Source organism: Equus asinus, chromosome 3 (genome assembly GCF_041296235.1).
Source record: "Equus asinus isolate D_3611 breed Donkey chromosome 3, EquAss-T2T_v2, whole genome shotgun sequence".
In the NCBI taxonomy this organism is placed as follows: domain Eukaryota; kingdom Metazoa; phylum Chordata; class Mammalia; order Perissodactyla; family Equidae; genus Equus; species Equus asinus.
The window spans coordinates 7372045-7395199 of NC_091792.1; the positions used below are offsets into that span (position 1 = coordinate 7372045).

General features: G+C 40.9%; 1 protein-coding gene across 1 annotated transcript in view; it reads left to right on the forward strand.

Moving 5' to 3' along the window:
• The window catches only part of ANK2 (ankyrin 2), a 627576-nt gene that overhangs the window by 22086 nt on the left and 582335 nt on the right, over positions 1-23155 (forward strand). The window lies entirely within an intron of this gene.

A 23155-nucleotide genomic window follows, 5' to 3' on the forward strand; every position in this document is an offset into this window, starting at 1 on the left:
AGTTGTCAGGCCACGCTGAGGCAGCGTCCCACATGCCACAACTAGAAGGACCCACAACTAAAATATACAACTATGTACTGGGGGGTCTTGGGGAGAAAAAGGAAAAATAAAATCTTTAAATCAACAAGGATTAATGCTATGGGTATAGGTAGAAGATATTGGGGGTGGAAAGAAATTGGGAAATTGGAGACAGAGACCAGTTATGTGATGTGATGTGATATGTATGTGTGTAACATTTGTGTTTGCATATATATGTACAGAATATCTGTGGAAGGAAATAGAAGAATCTGGTAAAATTGCTTTCCTTTAGGGTCAGGGAGTGTGAGTTCAATTGTAAGTCTCCTCACTGTCTCTCCTTACGAAGTGATGCCATATCTTCTCCTCTTTGGGGAGGGAACTGACACCCTAGATTGGCTCACTGATGGAACTTGAGAAGTTATATATAACATTCTCCTTAGCATAGTAAGTGATTGGAGCATCCCTGCTGTTCCCTCTTTCAGTTAAGCTCAGGGCCAAAGTGTACCCCAGGGATAGCTTAGTCCCTTTCCATCTTTTGTGTTCAGAGTCATTAATAGTCAAGAACTATTCACTGAGAAAGTGTACTGGGAAGAACTCTGTTAGGAGTGTGTAAAATCAATGAAAGACAAGTTATCTGCCACCAAGTAGCTGTAATCCTCACTTTGCTTGGTAATACAGAGATGGAGAGAGGGATCCGATAAGCTTCAAGGGAATGTGACCAAGATAACTGTCCCCTCACTTTGTCGAAGATCTCCATCATTTTTCTTTCAGGATCTCAAGGAATGCTTTTCTCATTTTCCAATGTAATTTATTGTAATAGCAGTTTATCTCGTTAAATGTTTTCCCATTATAAATGATGTTCATGCTTATTTTTAAAACATAGAAATAAAAAGTAATACAGAAAAGAAAAGAAAAGTCTTCTATTGTTTGACCACCCAAAAGTAACCACCATTATTGGGAGGCATTTGTTTCCATGTTCACTTTTTATAGTACTTAGTTGGTGTGTGTAGGAAGTAGTCTGGGCATTTTGCCCAGTTTGGCTTAATTTTTGTTTATTTGTGAAATGTCTTAGATTGCATTACACTTATTAAATCATTACTGTTATTAGCTACTACTAATGATACCTCATAACGTGTTCTTATCAATCTAAAATTGAAGCAATAAAAAGTTCAATCCCTAGGGCAGTCTCATGTGTTGTCTCAATTACGAAGAAATGATGCACAGAGGAAATATAACTCTAACTACATGAATTTAAAATTCCCTGGATTGTGGTTCTTTAAGCATTTCTTCTCTGTGCACATTACTTAGTGTGAAATCAGAGTGGGTCTCTTCCTATCCTCAACACACTGTGGCCTTTTCCGCCTCCCCAGTTTTTCTCATTTCTTCCATCTTCCCATCTCTACCTGCCAAGATTCGAGTCATCTTCAAGGACTGCCACCAATCTTACTTCCAAAAGGGAGGCTTTCCTCACACTCACCTCAGTCACAGCAATGGGTCTTTCATTTCCTGGAACCCCTGCACTGCTTACTGTCTGTATGGTTCATGTGGTGTTTATATTCTATTTCTTTTTTTTTATTGCAGTAAAAACTCATAACATGAAATTGACTATCTTAACCATTTCTAAGTGCACAGTTCAGTAGTGTTTAGTATGTTCACATTGTTGTGCAACCAATCTCCAGAACTTCTTCAACTTGCAAAACTGGAACTCTGTACCCATTAAACAACTTCCCGTTTCTGCCACCCCCCGCCCCTGGAACCCACCACTCTACTTTCCGTTTCTATGAATTTGGCTACTCTAGATAGCTCACATAAGTGGAATCTTACAGGATTTGTCTTTTTGTGGCTGACATTTCATATATCTATTTTCCTTTATTGTAATTATTCACATATGTTATTCATGTATATATCTTTTCTTTTCTACCAGATTTTAAGCTACCAGATGTTGTCATGTACATTTTCTGATCCTTCATATTGATTAGTACAGAAAAATTTTCATTAAATGTGTTCAATAAATTTGTGTTGAATGAGTAAAGCCAGACTTTCAAATCTCACCTATGCATAGAATGCTTTAACTACATGCCATACATACTTGTGGAGACCATGAGGGACATTTATGTAAGATTTCTTATTCTCAGGTCTTTTTTTTTCTAACCAGTTTTAACTTTGCTGGCAGATTTAATGTAGATAATTTGTCTCGGAGTCATTTGTGCTAAATGTTCCCCAAATCCTACTGTTTCTTTTACATTTCAGAATAGAAATAAACCCAAGTGTTACCAGTACCTTTCAATTAAATCATGATGTTTTATAATCCTTTACCTCACTTAAGGACATAGCTGCTAAGTTTACCTTAAAGAAATCAAAAATAGAATGATAGAATTTAAAAAATAAAGTTCTCTAATTTTACAGATGAAGAAATTGAGTCCAGAGAATTGGACATACAGAAGTATGCGGCAGGTCATTTGTCACTTGCCCTCTGTGATGGCAGATTTCAGGCATCAACCAGTTGGAGAAGGTATTTTTGGTCAGACAGGCTTTTCCTTGTAATCACACCATCTCCGCAGGTGCTGAATGTTGAGAAGGTTAACTCTCGTTCTGCAAATCCTTTTTATGGGTAAAATTGGTGACTGAGCCATCCCACTCATAGGCACTTAAGTGGTTAGAGAATCAAGACAGCAATTCTTCTTTTAAGGAGCAGAATTAAATGGTTCTGGTGATTGGGTGGTGGCTGTGTTCAAAAGGGCACTCTGGTGTTTTTAAGATCCTGGGCTCTGAAGATGCACTGTCTGGGTTCAGATCCTGGCTCTGAATCCCGCTTGCTGTGTGACCTTGGACAGGTTACTTCATTCATCTCTCTAACCCTCGGTTTCCTCATCTGTAAACTGGGGATAATATGTATAGCAGAGAGCTGCTGTGAGAATTAAATGATGCATACAATGTGCCAAGCACATAGTAAGTACCTCATAAACGTTAGTTATTTTTCATGACTAAGCGAAAAGTGGTAATATTTCATAATGCTTGATTTAATAAGAAATCAGACTATTCTATGTCCAGAAATTATACAAGTTTTCTCTGTAAATTTGCTGCCTTTCATTGAAGAAAATCTTTGAGTGTATATACATCTCTATATACAGAGAGAGTATATACATATATAGAGAATCTATGGACATAGTGTGTAAACACATGCATATATATACATAGGGTTTATGGGCTGGTGTGGTGGTGCACCAGTTAAGTGCGCACGTTGCGCTTCGGAGGCCTGGGTTGGAGGGTTCATATCCCGGGTGTGGACATGGCACTGCTTGGCAAGCCATGCTGTGGTAGGCGTCCCACATATCTATAGGGTTTATGTATTATTTCTATGAAATTTGAATTATTATCTGTTGACCATTTATCTAAGTCGTCAATTCCTGCATAACAACCATTCCAATATTTGGTGGCTTAAAACTATACCAATCATTCATCTGTTCCTGATTCTGCATTTGTGCAGGACATGGCAGAGCAGCCTGTCTCTGCTCCCCACGGCATCAGCTGGGCAGCTTGACTGGGGTTGGATGATCCATTCTAAGATGGCCCCCTCACGTGACTGGGAAGTTGGTGCTGGTTGTTACCCGCGTGTTTGGTTCGGGGAGAGGTTTAGTTCTTGTTCAGCTGAGTTCCTCAGTTTCTGCTGTCAGCTGCGCTCTCCGTTCTCTTCCGTGTGGCCTCAGCATATAGATAACTTAGCCTTCCTCCTAGCTTGGTGGTCTCAAGGTGGCTGCACTATGTACATGAGGATTAGCTTCCAGGTGGGCAAAGAAGAGGCAGCTGCTAAGCTTTCTGAAGTCTGGGACTGTCTCAGAGTAACTTCCTCTGTATTCCGTTGGTTAAAGTGTGTCAGATTCAAGAAGAGGGGACTGCCCCAGGATGTAAATAGCAGGAGGTATGGTTCACTGAGGCCCCAGAGTGTATCAGACTGCCACACCATTCATCTAACATTTACTTTTTTTCCCCAATCTTTTTTCTTTTCTCCTTCCCCCCCACCCAGTACATAGTTGTCTATTCTAGTTGTGAGAACCTCTGGTTGTGCCATGTGGGACGCCACATCCACATGGCCTGATGAGCGGTGCCATGTCCATGCCCAGGATCTGAACCGGCAAAACCCCTGGTCCCCAAAGCAGAGTGCAGGAACTTAACCACTCAGCCACTGCCGGCCCTCACACCGTTCATCTAATGGAAATATTTGGCTACCCTTGGTGTATAAAAGAATATTCACTCATTATTTCCACAGTCATTTGCTGAGCGTCTATACCGTGCCAGACCTTGGAATAGGCACCGGGTATACACAATTGAACAAAATGGACAGGATCCTTGCCCCGATAGAGCGTATGTCAGGCGATTAAACAAGCAATTCCATCAAATCGTGGTGTAATGGGTGGTCTGAGAGCTAAGGGCTCTCTGCCGGCAGCATTTAGCAGCAATCTTAGCCTCATCTCTGGGTTCACGAGAATTCTGAATTGTGAGGTAAAAATAATACATTCTGTAGGAGTTCAGTGAAAGGAGAGAAGCAGAGTTAAAGTAGGCAAGGAAAATCTGTTTTGTCTGGATATTAAATGATGGGAGGCACTTAAAATGGTAAGGCGTGGGGGAGGAAGCGTTCCAGGTGAAGGAACCCAGCGCGGAGCCAGCAGCCGGGCCTGGGCCTGCAGTGCTCGGCTCCTTCGCGGCGGGAGCTGGGCTGGCCCTGCTGCTTCACTGCGCCCAGCGGGGAGCCCTGGGCACCTGCTTACAAAACAGCTCGCAGAGAGGCGTGCGTTCCACACGCAGGGGTCTAGGGACTGACCCTTCGACCTAGAGGGTATCAGCAAAATACCCAAGTGATTCCAGAGAGGGAGACGCCAATGTGCGTGGGATGGAGCTTTTAAAAGTCACTTCTGCCTGCCCCACTTGTTCCAAATTACCAAATTCCTGATGTTCCCTTGGGAGAGGGGGGTAGCAATTTCCTCCCACCTCCCCCCTAAGCACTCTTTCTGATAAATCTATGTTGTCCTCTCCCTTGTTAGGAGAGGAAAATTTTAGACAACCACTGATTTAATTCAAGTAGGCTAAGAAGACTCCAGAAAAATATTTCTTATTAAAAATATCATTGTCATTGTTGAATATGTCCATTGTCCAATTTCCTATTCAAAGTAGGAATTCTTATCAATTAGAATAAAAGAGGGGCAGGGTTAATCTAGGCAGGCTGCTCACCTGTGTAATGAGGAGGTTGGGTTAGATCTGGTGGTTTAGCTTTCATTCTGTGTTTCTGCTTGAGGAATGAAAAACATGTTGTTCGGGTTTCATTTTTCAAATATATTTGTTTCATTTTTAGACGTTGAAAAAAAGCGCACGTATTGAACTATGACTGGAAACCACTGATTTGAGTTAAATTAAAATCTCTATTTACTTCAATCCTGTACTCTACAGTTAAATTTGGTCGAAGAAAAAAATGCCACAATGGTGCCCACTTTCCCTTTAGATTCATAACCCTGAACCTCAAGGGACTGTTAACACTGTCCAGAAATGTTACTGCCCTTCCGCATCCTGTGGACTCGGGTTTCAGCACGCGCATCACTGTCTTTGGAGGAGCTTGTTAAAACAAGAGATCCAGCAGTACCTTGGCGCCACGGTTTCTGATTCAGTAAATCTGGGTGGGGCTTGATAACTTGTAATGTCTAACAAGTTCCCACGTGATACTGGTACTCCTGTTCTGGGCACCACACTTTATAAATCAGCATCTTAGACCATTCACTCTCTCACTCCATTTCAAAATTTCATTTCTCCATTCTCTTAAACTTCTATCATCTCCTCTTTCACTCTCTCAGCTGATGGCCTTGCTTCTGGATTCACTGAGAAAATTGAAGCCCTCGGAAGAGATCCTTCACAGGCTCCCATCAGCACGAAGCATGCTCTGCTCACCAAGTGGAGCCAAGCACATAACAAGCTCCAAGTTATTATCTTCGATGATAACTTACTGTGTCTTTACAAAAATTATAGATTTGAATTTATGTAACACATTTATCCTAAGAAAATACGTTTCATATCACTTTATGTATTGGGTTGCTGTGTAACTGTTCATTTGAGTTATACTGCTAAAAACGAAATGAAAAACCTCTGGAGTTTATGACCTCTGAGATACCTTGCAGCTGAATCCTTTTCAGACTTCATGTAATGTAGAATAATGCGATAGGAATTGAAATGAGACAGAATAACACTCAAGAAGGGAGGGGTGTGGGGTCACTTCCATGGGAAATTTATGTAGAGAAAACCTGCAGCAGTTATCATGCTGGACAGAAGGTCATTGTCATGATGAAGAACTTCTCTAAAGAGTTGCTTATTGGTGATCAGTCATCACATTAAAAGATATGTAGGTGAGTGACATCGTCTGAATTATGTTTTTAAAGAATCACTTGCTATTGTGTGGCGATTAGATGGAATAGTGACAAGAGTTAGCAAGACTAGTTGAGATGGTACAATCCTTTGTGGAAGAGATAATGATGGCTTGGATTAGAGGACTATTGATGGAGACCGAGAAAAGTGGGTGGTATGGAATATGCTTAGGGGACAGACCTGATAGACTTCCTGAAGAACTGGCTGCAGTGGGTGAGGGAAAGCACGGGAAGGAGACGATGCAAGATTTGCCATTGACAATAGTTTGGATGGTTTCTTATTTCCCTGTTAATACTTTCTGTAGTTCCCAGATTGTCCTCTTGCATTAATAATGGGAAAGAAGTAACAAATGTCATTTACCATGTTAAAAATAGTAAATCGAGTTCTAAACTGTTTAAAAAGAAAGATAGGCGGAAGTTGCAAGTAACTTCTGAATGTACAATCAAAACAAAAGCTATGCTAGTGAAAAAAATGACGAATTCAATTTTACCTTTTATAATGTAATATTTTATATTCAGAAAATATGAGACTGTATTAAACTTTTCTTTTTTTCAAGTGTAATTTCCACAAAGGTAGAGATTGTGTTTCATTTTTCACTATTTATTTCCCCTGTACCTAATTGGGGCTAAGTAAATATTGATGAGTGAATATATATGTATATATTCTTACATAACTTTTAAAGTTTGTATCTAAAATATTTTATTTACAATAAACAATTTTGACAGATTTATTGACTGATAGATACTGTAGGAGGACAATCTTCAATCTCTTGATCATGAGCTTGTGTTATTAGATTTTCTTCAGAAGGATGTGGGAAATGTGACATACTCCAAATGGATTGGATGACTGTTAATCCTAGGGGATTCTTTCTAGCTTTAAGAAAGCCCACATAAATGTCAGGTTAATTTTTGTAATCAGTGGTTTCTCTATTAACTTCTTTCGACAATGGTAACTGTCTGCTCTGAATTAGAAACACGGTCTACTTTAGATACATAATTAGCATTAATGCTCCTGCAGGGCTGGAAAACGCCAGCAGGCTTTCTTCTGGATTTATCAGGAGAGTCTGGTTTGAGTTTTAGGGCTGGGAGAAGAGCCATACAATACAACATTTTTATACTAAGACAACAGATTAAAATTTAATCCTTATCAGTATTGTTTTTTCTCCCCCAGCTAGGATGGCCAGGTGGCATCTCTTACGTGTCCCCTCTGCTCTTCTGCGTTTCTTACTCTCCTGTCTCTTACTAGCCTGTCTCTATCTCACACTCCTAGTTTATCCTTGACTCTGCCTCCAGAGAGATCTTTTTAAGCTCAAATTTGATCCTGTTATTCCCTTACCTGAAATTATTCAATGACTTTTCATTGATTTTAAGATGAACTCCAAGTTCTTAATAAGGCTTCTAAGATCCTCCGTGGTCTGGCTGGTCCCTTCTAAGCAGAGCCCCAGGTCTCTGAATGGGCCATGCAGTTTTTGCTTCTCATCTTAACTCCTTTGTTTAGATTCCAAGCCTTCCCCCTCCTGGCCAACCATGGAGTTTACTTCTCTTTCTAGATGCATCTCAAGAGTCCTCCCTCCATGGGAGCCTTTTCTGAGTCTCCGGGGTTGAATCAAACCAGCCTTCTTTGTGCCCTGCCTCCACCTTGACAGACTTTCATTGCTGCTGCTTCTGCCTCTAACGGTTTAATGCACTTCTTTGTTTTAACATCTGTGACATCCTTGAGGGCATGGACTACATCTTAGTCATCTTATCCCCAGTGTCTAGCAAGATACATCTTGTATGAATAATAATGTTTTTCTTGGGAAAAACTATTCTTAACAAATAAAAATCTTGGTTGCAGACTGGTTTTTCTAGCTTGGCTATTCCATTTTCCAAATTCTTGCCACCAACCTGCTCCTTTTACTGTGGTTAGCTGTCAGTATTTGTAGTCCAGCTTCTGATGAGGGGGGAAAATAAAGAGGAGAAGTGGAAACAAACGGCTATTACCAAAGGGGCAAAAGCATTATTCTCTGAAGGATCATTATCACATACAACAACCACTCTCTCCCTAGCAACAACGGTTATCATGTGCTTCTGTATCCAGGGATCCAGCTTCGTTCTCTCACCCAGGCATAAGCACCCAGGAGAAAGAGATCAGCTCAGCTCCCTTTTATTCAGTTGTCCAACTGCACCCACTAGGCTTCTCCCTAGTCAATGGATTTTCCTCTGTCAAAAAGCACTTTCCGGGGCTGGCCCTGTGGCCAAGTGGTTAAGTTCGCGCCGTCGGCTTCAGCGGCCCAGGGTTTCGCTGGTTCGGATCCTGGGTGTGGACGTGGCTCCACTCATCATGCCACGCTGAGGCAGCGTCCCACATGGCACAACTAGAAGGACCCATAACTAAAAATATACAACTATATACTGGGGGGCTTTGGGAGGAAAAGGAAAAATAAAATCTTTCAAAAAAAAAAAAAGGCAGTTTCCAGTAAGGCTTCTTCTTTCCGACGAGTCCTGCGCTCCTACACTTGGCCCTAAGCAGATAGAGAGCCTCCATTTCCTCACATGGCCACCTTGACCAGGCAAAGCCTGCCCTGTCCACACTGTCTCTTAGGGCTGGACCTGGGGGGTGTGGGTGGTGGAGCAGTCAGGCCATCACGCGCGCAGCCAGATCTATGAGGGCCGGCATCCGTGGAGTTGCCTATTTTAAGCATTTTCTGGATATAATTTTATAATTATAATTTTTTGTTTGTTTTTTGTTATAATTATGTTTTTTGTTTTCTGTTCCATTTGGATTTCACTATTCTTCCTGTGAAATGGCTGGTTTGTGAATCCTTTTTTTTTTTTGAGGAAGATTAGCCCTGAGCTAACTACTGCCAGTCCTCCTCTTTTTTGCTGAGGAAGCCTGGCCCTGAGCTAACATCCGTGCCCATCTTCCTCAACTTTATATGTGGGACACCTGCCACAGCATGGCTTGCCAAGTAGTGCCATGTTCACACCCGGGATCCGAACTGGTAAACCCCAGGCCGCCGAGAAGCAGAACATGCACACTTAACCGCTGCATGACCAAGCCGGCCCCTGGTTTGTGAATCTTTAAAGTAAGCATTGGATTCAAAACCCTTCTCAGGGCTGGCCTGGTGGCACACTGGTTAAGTGTGCACATTCCACTTTGGCGGCCCAGAGTTCTGTGGTTTAGATCCCAGGTGCAGACATGGCACCACTTGGCAAGCCATGCTGTGGCAGGTGTCCCACACATAAAGTAGAGGGAGATAGGCACGGATGTTAGCTCAGGGCCAGTCTTCCTCAGCAAAAAGAGGAGGATTGGCAGCAGATGTTAGCTCAGGGTTAATCTTCCTCAAAAAAACAAAGACAAAAACAACAAAGCAAACCCTTCTCAAAGCACTTTTTTTACTTATTGGTATAAACAGTTATGAAATAACAGTGTTCCAGGTACTAGATGCTAAATCCTTGGCCATTTTACTTGAGTAGGTTATTGTTTAGAGCAGAGAATAAGCACTATAAATAAAGTGTAATAAATCCTACATAGGGGCCAGCCTGGTGGTGCAGTGGCTAAGTTCCCACGTTCTGCTTCAGCGACCCGTGGTTTGCCTGTTCGGATCCCGGGTGCAAACATGGCACAACTTGTCAAGTCATGCTGTGGCAGGCATCCCACATATAAAGTAGAGGAAGTTGGCCACGGATGTCAGCTTAGGGCCAGTCTTCCTCAGCAAACAAAAAGAAAAAAAAAGAAAAAAGGAAAAAAAAAAGAGGAGAATTGGCAGCAGATGTTAGCTCAGGGCTGATCTTCCTAAATAATAAATAAATAAATAAATAAATAAATAAATAAATAAATAAATAAAATAAATCCTACACAAACTTGAAGAAGGCTTCACAAGGGAGATGAAGTCCACTCCATGTTAGCAGTGCGTCCTCATCAAGCTTTTCACTGAATTGTGTGTGTGTGTGTGTGTGTGTGTAGGTGGGGTGTGGTGTGGGGAGATCCTAGATAAGGCTGGTTAAGGTGGGTTAGGGCCAGAATGTTCAGAGTCTTGTTTGCCTTGATAAGGAGGAGTTTGTGCATTATCCTTTGAACAATGGTTACCGGTAACAGATTTGCAAGTGGAGGAGTAACATGATGAGATTTACTTTGTTTCTTGTTAAAACAAAGTAAAACTAAAATAGAAGAAAAGCCCCCCAAAATGATCCAAAATTTCATTCCAACAATGCATCAACAGATTTTGGGGATTTCCATCCACATTCTACATCTCCTTCTCAGATCTGCCAGGGCTTCCAAGTCAGGTCAAAGCCCAGGCGTTGACTCTGATTCTTTGCATGGAGAATATGGAACTTTAATCTTCCTCAGGCTGTAAAGGCAAATCTTTTCCTCTATCAGCTCACTACTTTGCTTGGTCAATAACACTGTTTTTAGGGAACTGGCTGCTCTCCCAGTCTTTTAATGGTGTTCTATCGTCTTTCTTTTCGATTTGGGACAGAAACATGAAGTGCAGGCAGGTCTCCTTAGCTGATATCTGACAAGCCCACTATGGTAGAATCCGATATGATTCGCTTTGTTTACTCGCTTATTATTTACATATGTTATTTCAGTTCTACATATTGAATTTTATTTAAAAAATATATTTTCTGGTTAAAGCATAATATATACTTACAAAAGTTCCAACACTGTAGAACTATGTTAAAGGAAAATACGTGACTTCTGTAGTTCTCTTCAGTAAGGATAACCTCCTTAGCACACAGTTTTCCAGCTTTTTTACGTCTGTTACTTAAAGCAACACACGTAGATGTATACTATTCTGCATCTTGTATTTCTCACTGAACATCTTGGATAAAATAGCACATTACTCATGGCTACAGAGTATTACATTTAATGGATAATTCTACTCTTTGGGACATTTCCTTTGTTTCCAGTTTTTCATGTTGTCTATTGTGTTTCCTTAGGATGAGATCCCAGAAGTAGAATTTCTGGGTCAGACTACGTGCTTCTTGACTTTCAGTATACATTGCCAAATTGCCCTTTACAGATATGGCACAAATTTACATTCCTGCTTGAAGAATATGAGTGTGCCTGTTTCAGCAAATCTCTGCCAACCTGATAGCCCAAACACATTCATTGAGTTAACATACATTTATTCATTTGTCATCAGATTTAACGTATTTTTGTAAGTTTATTAGCCATTTATATTTCCTTATTTGTGAATGTCTGTTCATAGTCTGCCATTTTCTATCTGTGCTTTTTTCTCTTTCTTACTGACTTTTAGGGCCTTTTTGTGTGTGTCACATGTGAGCAAATAATTTTTCCTAGTTGGATTGGAATTCTTGGATTCTGGTTGATCATATTTTTTCTTTATTACATTCATAAGTAGGTAGTCAAATTATCAGTCTTCTCCTTCCTTCATTTTTCACTCCTTCCCTAATTCTAAAAAAATTATATTATGTACATTCACCTGTTGTACAGGTCACAACACACATGTATCAAATATAAATGCACACATGAAAGCTATACTGCTTTTTTTTTTTTACATTCAGTATTAATCCTGTCCTCCCACCCACCCTTAGTCCTCACTTCAGCCCTTTAAAGGAATGTACTACATTTTCAATGATATAGTGGCTGTTAAAATGTTTTGGAAGTTCTTAAGATAAGATTATGCATATTTGGGATGACAATTAAATTAGCATGTATGGCAAGCTTTTATTGATCACTAAAATGTATACGAATTAAGAAAATTAAAAAATTATATGAATCTTAAGAGTATATTAATGCTAAGAATCTTGAGTAGTTTTAAAAATATATTTAAAGAGCACATTATTTGTGTTTAATTTTAGTTAACACTGCTTTTTTTTAGCTCTTACGTATGATGCAAATAAAAGGAGAGTCCAAATAAAACGCTTTGTGAATTATGGGGGTAGCAGAATTAACTTGGGGGCCAGAAAATGCCTTTGACGACCTACCTCTTCCTAACATAGGTGATTTTGTGAATAAAGAAGACATCATTGTTTTTCTCCTATTGCAAAGATGCGGATAGATGATGTTCTCTTGAGTTTATGCACATGCTTTAGTGTTAAATAATATTTAGTTTCATCTGAAGATTTGTAACATAGGGACAAATACTTGACATATTAATCTAAAGGAATTTACTAATCTTTAAGTATTTTAAACATTTTAACTTAAAAATAGCTTTAAATGATGTACTAATTTAACTTTTAATCATGCTCACTAGGGAAAGCCTGATGAAGCTTGGGAAAGTTGTTCCTATTATTCAATGATAAAAAAAGACATGATTTTATTTTTCTGCAAATGCTTCAAATATATTCAAATATGCAATTTTAAGCAGTAGGTAGGTCTATAACTGCATTTACATATCTATAAAATCCCTAAAACAAATCTCAATATGTATTAGATTATTTCAGGAATTGAGCACAATTACTGGTCTCCGACTCATAGCAGCAGACATTACCTTTACACCCTCCCAGAAGAAGGGGGCAACAGTAACCAGATCTTCTAGGTTGAGGAATTCCGAAGAGTATAAGTTATAATGAAGGGTATCAACATCCTGAGGTGATACATTCTTCACCCAAAACTCTCTGGGGATTTTTCAAAGTGGGAAATTCTTTTGTATCTTTGAAACCAGGAGAATCAAAGGAATTTCTTTGAATCTGGCTTACATCCAGGCCAGTGAGCGGCACTAACAAGGAACAAACACATTAGCACCAAAAGGAAATGATAATTAGAAACGAAATCTTAATCCATAGACCACCGGCTGGGCTCTCTAAAGCCTTGCCACTGGACTTTAAATGTAAAGATCTCATTCACATGTGCAAAATGCTGACACATTTGCATGTGAAAATGAGTGATTTATGCGCAAATTGGTTAGGTGAATACCTTTTGTTGAGAAGATGGAAGGTGGTTGTTTTCTCCTCGGAACTGTTGGGGGAGGCGGGAAGCAAAGTTTTACATAAAAGCACTGAATTTAAGAGTGGATTTATGTTTCGAACTAAAAGTTAACTGTTCAGTGCTGACAGTGAAGCAAATTGATTTCACTCTAAAGTGATGGATTTTAAAGGTGGTTCTCTAATATCTGGTTTTACTTATCAGGATCCAGCTACCCTCTGAATATTGGGAAGGTGGAAGAAGTGGGGAGAACGTAAGGACAGAGAAACAGTAGACTTTATATTATATAACAGACTTTAACCCTCCAGTGTTCTAGGGTCTGAAAGGAGAAATCCTAATTGTGAGATAAAAGGTAGAAGTTGATAAGGATTTCTAAATGCTGGTAACAGCTGATGTTATCAGGCTAATCCCAGCACAATGGATTAATAATTCTCTGTTTTAGAGAGTTCCCAAAGATGTCATCATATAGGTATTTACTAATTTTTTAGCTGATGAAAACATTTGGCTGTCATCCTGGAATATAATGAGTTCTACATTAGCTATTGAGATGTAGTAAAAGCTGTTTTTGTGCCCTACATTTTTTTGGTAAGGCATCCTCCAAGTGATTCAATATCTTCAGTACCTCAGGAAAATGTGGTGATTAATATTGTATGATGTAGAACCCTGAAAGCCCTTCTGGAAGACTATCTTGCTCCCGATTTTCTAAACTAATTTACAAGAGATTCCTGAGGCAAAAACCAGTTTTTAATCTGGAGCTGAATACCAATTGTGCTTATTTACATAAACGTGTTTACTGCATGATAATTGTTAGATAGCAAATTAAAATGGTCATGGTGGGTTCTATAAAGTAAATGTGGCACAAGTCGGAAATAAAACCCAAGACCCCTAAGTGGTGGTAGATCTAATTCAGGCTTGCTAGACCTGAACTTGCTGTGGAAATATAGAGATCATTCTCATAAATGCCTGATGCAATGTATTTCTTTTAGGAATGTGAGTGACCAGGTATCCTTAATCCCTGGAGAGGGCTAGTTCACAATGATAAATTCTTCTTTCCTTAAATCTCCTTTCTTTCTAGTTTGTTTTTCTTTGTTTTAGGCTTAACTGATAAGGAAGGTTATGTTAATTTCAAGCACAGACAACACATTCCTCTTTGACTTTATTTCCTTCCCTTTAACTTCTGCTGCTGTGGGGCTGGAAGTTTCTCACAACATAATTTTGTCCTCGATCTGTTCTGAGAATGGATGAATACAAGATACTCACATACAGGTTTTATGGTCCCCTGAAGCAAGGCAACTGAACCTACTTGGTTGGAGGACATTTTGAAACACACCCTTGGTTTTTAAATACTTGGAATTACTGGAAACAGGAATTGCAGGTAATCAACCTAGTAAATAGCAGTTAAAAGCAGGGACAGTTCTTTAAAATAAAGGCATTGGACTGACTCATCAATGTAAATCCCCTCTAATTGGTTCTTTTATGACCCCTGCACATTTCAGCAGTTATCACTTCTGTAAAGTCTCCAGGGATGTCATTGGTAACGGATATGTGAGGATTTCAAGTTTCTGGTGGGAAAAACCCTGTTGGGTGATTTTGCACTTAGGTATAAAAATAGATTCATATATATTAATGGCAAGAACTTGTTTATGGACCAAAATAAACTTTGGAATTTAGGAGAAAATGTTACATTCATAAAATGCACGGAAAAGCATGGGCTGTTTACTCTAAAATTTGCCAGTCAGCTGTCCCCAACCCTGCAGAGCTCGTGAGCCAAATGGGCAGCTACTGAATAGAGTCGCTGGATTAAGAACGATCATGGCAGTATTTTCTGGACTGCACTATGATGTTCCCGGATGGCGCTGGATAATAGGGAAGCAAATTTTTGACATTGAGATTTATCATAGAATATAAAAGGTGTTCATTTCAGGCACTTTCTAACATCATTTTCTTACGTCTATAATTTCTGACTTAGAAACTCGAGAAAAATGCCCCAAACCCAGCTTTTTTATTACCATAGTGATCATGAATGAGAAAAATCCAAACAGATCAAATAAGCACCTGTGTGTTTCCATGCAATAGGGCATGGGTATTACTAGGTTTGATTTTATCTGTAAGAATGTTCTCTTTCTGTTAAGGGAAGCGGATATTGAGGGGTAAATCTCAGACTAACTGAAGCGTAATTACAGGGGGAGTCAGTGGTTATACCAAGCCCCCAGGACCCGCTGCCTCGTTCTCGTGTATTTGTGATTGAACACATCAAGGAAGGACAAAGTCCTTCAGACAGCCGCTCACGAAGTAGGAATGTCCACCTCTTTGCTTAGACAAATCATCCTTCAGACTTTGGTGTTTTTAGGTCTGGATGAGTTATCATAGCTGTGGGCAAAAATCTCAGGACACTGCTTTTTAACCAGATTTATTGTTTACTGTCACATGTGTGCGTGCGTGTGTGTGTAATACCTCGTATGTATCTACGTGCTTGGGGATTTCTCTGGAGCTCCTTCGACCACCTGCCTGTACAATCTTTCAAATCTCAGGAAATGAAGCAAGACTGGCCCTCTGAGCCCAGCATGGTCTGAGGTGCTCTGGGAAGGCGAGGGCCTGGGGCCAGAGGGAAGGAACACACAGTGGAGCTCTGAGGAAGTGAGGGCCCAGGCTTGTGGGAAGGTTACTGAGAACAGCATTGGTGGGAAGTAAAGGCAGTGGTAGGAAAGAGATAGTCTGACCCAGGGGAATGTTGCTCAGGAGAGCAGGAGAAAAAGGCTGTGTGTATACTCCAGGCCGGGCCTAGAATGAACCAAGAGGCCCAACTGCCCAAAATTTAATGACCCGGAGAGCAAGCTCCTCTCTTGCCTCATCCTCATCTCCACCCTGCGTCCTTGGGGTGAGTGGAGTCTCACCCTGCAGGCACCGGCGCACACTGTTCAAGGAGGAGTGGCGGGGTCGAAGAAGATGGTGAAAAGCAGAGTGATGTTAGTAATCTGATGAGAACAAGGGACACAGAGTGAGGTTCCTAACATTGTCAAGTACAGAACTCAGTAGAAGACTGAGGAATGAATAAAAGGTTGACTTCTCCTCCTGAATTTCTGTCTCCTAAAAAAGTTACAGTTCCTGGGCGTGGGGATCAGGCTGTGCCAGGTGTATAAGAAGTCTTGGCTTCAGTGGTCATTTAGCCTCTGGTTAAATCCTAAGAATGGTAGCGAAAACATCAGAGCACGCCCCAAACTACTTACCCCCTTCTTTGTACTGATAGTAAAAGTAACTCATTCCCAGCTAAAACATCCCTTCTTGAGACCTCAGCACATTCCCAACAAGAAAAGGTCCAAAAATTTGCCCACCTCTTAAATCCTTAACAACTCCTTTGGGGTTCTTTATGCAGATAACCCTGACTTCCTACTTTACAGATAAGATCTCTGCCATCCGGAGTAACTGTGCTCCACACCTTAGCAGGACTGGGGTGCATTCCTGTCCTTACATCTTTGCTAAAGCTGCTTCCTCCTCCCCCACTTCTCATTCCACCCCTTCCCCCTGCTACTTAATCCTTCTCATCCTTTAGGACCTAATCTAATCCGGAGCTCCTCGACAAAGTTTTCCTGACATTTCCTGTCTACAATGGTATCTTTCTTCTTTGAACTTCAATGAAATCTGTCATAAAAAGTTTTAGAATCACCAAGCCGGCAGCCCCTGATGTCTCCTTCCAGTCTAACCTCGTGGGTTTACTTATTTGCCTAGTCCTTTAGCTGGTTAATGGCTGAACCAGAACTAGATTGCCTCTTGGCAATTTCTAGCGCTGTGTTAACTGCGCCACCATAGTTTTAAAACTAAAGGCCCAGTGTTTCTTTCCTTACACAGGTTGCCTGACACTGCTATATGGCATTCTAAATGCTGGCAGCTTTCCTCCATATTTGCAAGCCTGGTCTCATTTTACAGCGCTACATTTCCTTGGAGGGAGGGGCTGGGGTTGATTTTGGGGACCAGGAGGCAGTGTGGTGTAGAGGGAAGAGCTTGAGGCTGGAGAAACAAGAGACCTGGGTTGGGGTGACAGGCATTAAGTGGCTATCCAAGAGCTGGCCATTTCCTTCTTTGTTCTGTTTCTGCACTTGGTACAGTTTCTGTCATTGCATGGGCATTGATAAAACTGATTTCCAGTGTTCACAGGTTCTTTCTCCCACTTGAGCAGCTTGAGGGCAGGGCCTTGATGCCATGCATGTTTTCTGCCTTCTACTGGGTTTTCAGAGCTCCTCTGTCTGCTGTTTCTTAAGGGGCATACTTTGGGGCGGCACATTCTGCTCCCTTCACTGGCATGGTAATTCATCCCCAGTTAGCACTGGCTCCCCTCCACTGGAGCCACAGCCCCTCTCTGGACTCCAGTTTCTTTTTGCCATAAGACAGTGTTTGCACTTGATGATTTCTAAAATCCTTTCTGGTTCTACATTTCTATGGTCAATCTAACGCTTCTTGTAAATCTAAAGTAGAGGCAGCTAACTGTCACCTTGGGGGCTGAATCGGGTCCATGTTATGTTTCTGTTGTTTGTGTGGGCTTTTTGGGCTGTATTATGTTATAAACTTTTAATTAGTTTCCAATGGTTAAAAGGCTTCATATGAAAGTATGGATTTCTACTTTCTTTCAGAAAAATGTGGTGCGCTGAGCTTGCTTTTTTCAGGCAGACATTGGCCGAAGCCACCACCTGCAGGCGGCCGCCACCTGCAGAGTCCATAAAGTTCCCCGGTTCCCAGGTCTGCAAGCCTGTGTCAACCATTCACCGCATGTGCTGTGTCCGTAGTCTCTGCCATAAAGCTGCCAGAGAAAATTGCTAGAAAGGAAAGTACTAGAAGGGAGAGTAAGGGTCATGTGAAGAAAACCAATAGTGGAGGTTTGTGGGGGTGAAATACTGAATTGATGACAAATTCTAACACGGTAACAGTGGGCACCCCTACAAATAGAGACAGAGGAGGAGGGAGAAAGAGGAAAACTCATTATCTTAAACTCTTGTGTCCTGACAACCCACAGGTGGGAAAACTCCAAGCTGAAAACTTAAAGGTTCATCAGCAACTTGAACGTAGCTAATATTTACTTTGTTAAGATTTTGAGTCTGATGGTGGACCAGTGGATCTACCTTGTGACAAGAACAACTCTCCTTTATCCTCTTAACTATCCTATAAGCCCTGCAGAGTGATATTGGTACAGAATAAATGTTGATTGAATTGAAATAAGAGTAATATTAATCTTAAGGTTATTGCTTTATGTAATTGAGAGATGTATGTATCAGTACTTCTCAAAGCTGATTCCTAGAATCCTTTGGATTCTTCTTTGGGTGACTGAGGTTTATAGATGTGATTTGATTCTGTTGGGATGATGGTTCTAGCATTCTCTCATCGTGAATTTGTCAGCATCCAGTCCCACCATGCACTGGAGGATGTTTACTCAAGTGGCCCTGGGGCAAGTTGTTGGGTTCTAGCACATTAGCGTACCTAGTGACTTTGGCCTTCTCTTTAAACTATGAAGGCCTGATTTCTACAGTTTAAAAAGGACAGGCCTGGGGCCTCCCCGTGGCTGAGTGGTTAAGTTTACGTGCTCCGCTTTGGCGGCCTAGGGTTTTGCTGGTTCGGATCCTGGGCGCGGACGTGGCACTGCTCATCAAGCCAGTCCTCCTCTTTTTGCTGAGGAAGTCTGGCCCTGAGCTAACATCCGTGCCCATCTTCCTCTCCTTTATAGCTGGGACACCTACCACAGCATGGGGTTTGCCAAGTGGTGCCATGTCCACACCTGGGATCTGAACCAGCGAACCCCAGGCCGCAGAGAAGCGGAATGTGCAAACTTAACCACTGCACCACCAGGCCGGCCCCGGAAAAATAAAATCTTAAAAAAAAAAGGACAGGCTAGATTCTCTAAGGTCATGGGGTAAGTTCTTCATCAATATTTATTGAATAGATATGGATGACTGTAGCCCTTCCAATATCACCTTATCAACACTATTATTCAGGACTGTTCCCGCTATTTAGGAACAGTGAAGGGAATCAGAGCCTTAACTTTAAATCCACAAAAATAGACAAAAGTGAAGCTGTTGCAATTTAGAAAGACTGGGAGCATAACAAGTAAAATGATAATTACTCAGAAGGCAGTTGATTAGCATTGTTTCTTCCCCCTTATTTGATGTACAACCTTGGCTGACCATGCCAATCCCTATATGTAGTGGAACTCTTCTTATTTCCTAACCATTTTGTTCATAAGTTTTCTACATTATTTATCTATGTAACATCATCTTTATTAGAAACGATTTCTAAAATGAGTCACTAGTTTCTGGATAGTTTTAAAATAAGAGAAGGAAATGTCTTCTACTCCTTAAGGACAGTGACTGGAAAATGTATTTAGGGTAGAAGGCCCCTCAGTCCTTCCAACATTCCTGGGAACTCGGGGAGCCCTTGAATGAGGAAGGAGTGCAGCACTGGCTTCTGGCTGCAGGAGCCTTCAGCAAGCCAAAAGGGGACCCAGTGACAGGCCAGTGCAAAGGGGCTAGGGGAGAAAGCAAGCGGAGGTGGTTTTATTTATTTATTTTATTTAAAATCCTCTTTTTTTGGTGCACCGGTTAAGTGCGCACGTTCTTCTTTGACAGCCTGGGGTTCGCCGGTTCTGATCCCGGGTGCGGACACCACTTGGCAAAAAGCCATGCTGTGGCAGGCGTCCCACATATAGAGTGGAGGAAGATGGGCGTGGATGTTAGCTCAGGGCCAGTCTTCCTCAGCAAAAAGAGGAGGATTGGCAGCAGATGTTAGCTCAGGGCTAATCTTCCTCAAAATAAATAAATAAATAAATAAAAAACAAAACCCTGTTTTTCCATATTACAAAAGCAAGGTCTACCTATTTTCTTGTAAATGGAGAGACCATTTCTTGCAGCATTCTCAAGAAACTGATGTTATTTGTTGCCTCTGGGGAGAGGATCTTCTATTGGGGGAGGACACTTTCGTGTCTTTTGAATTGTTTCCTCTCTTCTCTTCATTTTCTCCATATCTAGTTTGTTGTCAAGTTCCTAATGAGTCCCTGATTCTAATGTCTTTTAGGGTCAACCCTCCCATTCCAGGAACTGATACCATAAAAATCGCAGCATGGTGGGGCTGGAAGGATCCTTAGAGACCATGTAATATGAACTTCTCATCTTTTAAATGAGGAAACTGGAACATGATGAAGGTTAAGTAACTTTGGCAAGATTGCAGGTCCCCCCAGGTCCCTTGACCACTGCCTTCCAGACCATAAATCGAGCTCTGACTGCTTAGTTCCCCAGCCCCACCCAACTCCAATTCCAGTTCGTTCTGTGTAGAGCTGGGAGGAAAATAGTTTTCAAATTCCATTTTCTTAAAGCTGGGCTGTCTCCTCTAGACTTAATGGGATTCCTTGTTTTCTGATATATGAAGTCAAAGGTGCTTTAGATAAGTTTATTGTGTGTACTTTCTTTATAAATGATTCCTCTCTTTTCTGAACATGAATATATTTTCTTCATAGTAAATTCATTACATTTGAATGTAGATTGCTTTTGTAACGTCCTGAAGTTTTGGGTGTACATGTTTCGTTCACCCAGTGTGCTTGAAATATCCTGAATTAGAAACTGTGTCATTTATTCTTTTTTTCTTATTTTTCTCTCCATTGCCCCCCACTACATAGTTGTGGATTCTAGTTGTGAGTGCCTCTAGTTGTGGCACGTGGGATGCCACCTCAGCATGGCCCGACGAGCAGTGCCATGTCCGTGCCCAGGATCCGAACCTGTGAAACCCTGGGCCGCCAAAGCGGAGTGTGCGAACTTAACCACTTGGCCACGGGGCCAGCCCCCATTTATTTTTTTTCTGTGTTTCTCCACAGTGGCTAATAAATATAGTTCGTACTCAGTTAATAAAAATAAAGTTCTCTTCCAAGTTGAGTGCAAAGACAGTACTTGCAAATATTTCTTTCAATATTGAATGCTTACTCAATGTTTACTGATCTACTATCCTTCTGCCATTACTGTACACCTATTTTTGCATGTAATTGTATTTTTTTTTCTCATTTCACTCTATCACCTATTGTAGGGGAGAAAGAATATTTTTTTCCTCTATCCTTTTTAGTTCTTAAGGGGGACCCTTGTAGCAACAGACAGATTAACAAAAGAAAAGTTTATGTAATAGAATTTTAACATGACGTCAGAGCCTTCATAAGGAAATGAAGACCTGAAGAGATGGTTCAACCCGAGTGTTTTTATGCTAGGTTTGATGAAGAGTGGAAAGTTCTGGAAGGATATGATGGAACAAAGGGTATGAAGTGAATGCAGTAAATTGGGGGAAACTTAGCAAGGCCTGTTCCTTCAGATTCCTCTCTGTGTCCCCTTCTCTTCCCAGACAGGGGTGCTCCTTTCTCTGGGTGTAGGGAGGGCACCTCTCACGGGAGGGTTTTATGATCTGCTTTAGAGGAAGGTTAGAAAGCCCTTCGTGTACCTGCCATTTCTCAAATTCCTTCAGCTTAAAATATTCCATATGCCACATTGCCATATTTTGGGGTAGCATGTCCTGAACCCCGTGACATAAACTCCTTAAGGGAAAAATCTGAGCCTCCGGTGCCTGTCACATATGTTCTTAAGAAACATTTCCTTCCTTTGATTGCATGGGATTCTCCGAGGGTTGTAGGAGTACAGAGAAGCACACAGGGAGGAAAGATGCATTTCTGCCTAGGTGATGGGATGCTGGAGAAAGCTGGACCAACACTTTAGCTGGTCCTGGAATTTACTGGGCTGGGCTAGGACACTCCAGGTAAAGGGAATAATCCCACCAAAGTGGGGAGAGATCTAGCCAAGCCACCCCAGTCAATCAGTGCATTGAAAGATTGAAGACGTAGACCTCTAAGGGCTAGTCTGTTTCTTTGGAATTCAATTTATTACTCAAGTAAAAATGTTTTCTTAGCTTTTGATTAAATAAACCATTGGAACATAAAGATGCAAGGAAACGTTAGGGATGCAAGGAAAGTTGAGGGAACATTAGCTCAAATCTGCACTCTTAATAAAGTGAGGTGATTTATTTGGTTAAGGAGAGTAATCTCTAATTTAAAATTGCAACAAGTCTTGATAATATTATTCTGTTGATTCTTTTTAAAGAATTTCAAATATTTAGAGGCAATGTTTTAAAATCAGTTTAACAATATTTAGTGGAAAAGAATAAAATTAAGCCACGAGTTAGATTTTCTAAATATTTTGACATCGTAACTTGTACTCTATTTGGTTTTTGATACTTCAGAATTGAATTGTGTAACAGCTTGAAAACTATGCTATTTTTTTACGTTTATGCTTTGAACTTCTGGCGCCCTCTAGTGGTAGGAATGAACGGTGAAATCCTTAATTAAGAGTTTTGAAAAAGCTCACCACTACTTGATACAGTTAATTCTATGCATATGCAACATTTCATTAGGAGAAAATTAAGCTTGCAACTAATGGGATGGAAGTAGTAATTTGGATTAGTATAAAGTAATAATTCCTAGAAACATTATTGGAACTTGATGAATATTCAATTCATTTAAGAAAAGAAAGAATCAGTGGGTTACAATTCTCAAAAGGTTTCAAGGCACACTGTTTGGAGCTGAATGCCACGGAAATTTTATCTAGGAAGCTAAGCATATCAAATCAGGAGGACATCAAGAACACACAGAGTGGAGTGATAATTTACATAGTTTCTTTTATCTATAGCTTTTCGATAATTAGGGAATATTGCCCCTGGAAGGGAGGAGTCTGCTGCATTCAAAAGATAAGTGCAGTGGAATTTTCTCTGGTCCCAGAAATCAGATTATAGAGTTACAAAGTATCAGATAACTGGTCGGGTTTCTTTTGAAGAAGCAAGGCAGAATCATCCA